The sequence below is a fragment of the Bombus pyrosoma genome, linkage group LG16 (genome assembly GCF_014825855.1).
Source record: "Bombus pyrosoma isolate SC7728 linkage group LG16, ASM1482585v1, whole genome shotgun sequence".
Classification (NCBI taxonomy): Eukaryota; Metazoa; Arthropoda; class Insecta; order Hymenoptera; family Apidae; genus Bombus; species Bombus pyrosoma.
Genome location: NC_057785.1, coordinates 355,714 through 357,493, shown reverse-complemented (window position 1 = coordinate 357,493; position 1,780 = coordinate 355,714). Strand labels below are relative to the sequence as shown.

General features: G+C 35.4%; 1 pseudogene; it reads right to left on the bottom strand.

The window, feature by feature from the left end:
• LOC122576647 overlaps positions 1 to 1,780 on the bottom strand; it is a 7,685-nt pseudogene that overhangs the window by 1,280 nt on the left and 4,625 nt on the right.

Here is a 1,780-nt window from a genome sequence, read left to right as displayed (position 1 = left end):
CCGTGGCATGCAAGGTGATGGTGCGTCGAATCAAGTCAGTTTCCTTTAGCTTGTAAGGAATTTAAACATCGAGCTTTGAAACTAACCCCAAAATTTCTTAAGCGATCATGTATAATCGAATTCATTATAAGAATTACATTGAACTGAATTATATTGAAGATGATAAAATCGGTAGCTACTGAAACACCGTCACTTGTTAAGCTCTCAAAAGAATATCTCTCTTTCGTTGCTTAAATAACTGACAGCTGACAGTTTCTGGCAGTGATAGGCTATGCGCATAGCAGCCAGCTATTTACAATATTACATAACAGTTACTGCGGTTTATTTTTATGTAATATGTTTCGTTTTATTGTATAAGCTATTATTTCTCTTTTAAATAATATCTATTCTTTAGGTATAAAAAGGGGCTAAAATCTTTTTATATTAAAGTTGTTTGATTATATAGGAAAAACGTAATCAAATATTTCAATAGCTTTAGACAATAATCTAAGATTTGTCTCTTTATTTAATTTCTTCGTGGCCATATTTTATTATATACAAGGTGATAGATCCACCGTTAGAGTATCAATAGAGAAATGTAACAATATTTTTGGGTTTGTACGAAAATCGCAAGAAATTTGAATAGAATCACCATTTTGGTGGAACAAAAAATGCCGTACTTCCATAACTTTGAAACAGGCTTTACAGCTTAATATTTTGAACAACTTTCTTCCATACATACTTGAGGTGATTAGGTCGTGATAGGTGTTGAAGGAACACTCGAATATATTTAACAAAAAATATTTATTAACGATATATTCGGTGTGTACACTTAGGCGTAAAACTCACGGTTACAACAATTCTTGGACAAATAAACGTTATTTAAATAAAGCAGCGGTTAGCGCCTTAGGTTGCGAATGTTTCGAAACCCGGGATCAAATCCTAGCGACCGGAGTCTGATTCTTCTTCCACGATTCTTAAATGAGAAGAAAATACAGCAGTACTACAGCACCGACATCAACACCCCCAGCAGAACGTATCTCGGCCGCTACACTAGGCTTCCGCACGTATCACACACATAAACACACCTCATATCGTGTCTATAGCACTCATCAATTTACTATAGTCGTGTACACAAGATGGTTTCTCTAAAATTTCTTGTGCACTGTAGTGTTTTAGTACATCCACAAATTCATCTGTATCTATTGTTGAAATTATGAAAATCTCATTTTTATAGTGCCATTTTATGGCTAATATATTTGCGGACGAGCGAAAGCACGCTTCTCCTTTTTGTAATTTTTCGTTCATTTCTGGTATTCCTTTTCTCCTCTATTTTACGATGCCACACTCATTTGTAAAATTTTTGTGTAATATATCAAAAAATGCGGGGCGTGCGTACCAATTGCCGACGTAAAGGGCATGGCCTTTACCTAAATATGGTTGAGGAATACTTCCTGATTTACCACAGTCTTTATGTTCGGACAATATAGTAGTACCAGCCTCCGTATAAATAACAAAGACTGGAATGTAACTAGTCTTGCAGTCACAAAGAAGAAACGATTTTATTGCGTTACATCGTACGTGATACGGCGGCCGGATATATCCGGCGTTAGGAGCAAAATGGTTAATATGACCTATTAACAAATCTGATCGGTAGCTTCGTTTGTACATTTTTCCTACATAATTTGTAAACTAACGATCGCCAGTTATGTGTATAGGAAAGAAATTATCCACAATGTTGAGCCTTGCCACATATTTCAATATCATGACAGTCCCACAGAAATTAGCTTTCAGACAAGTT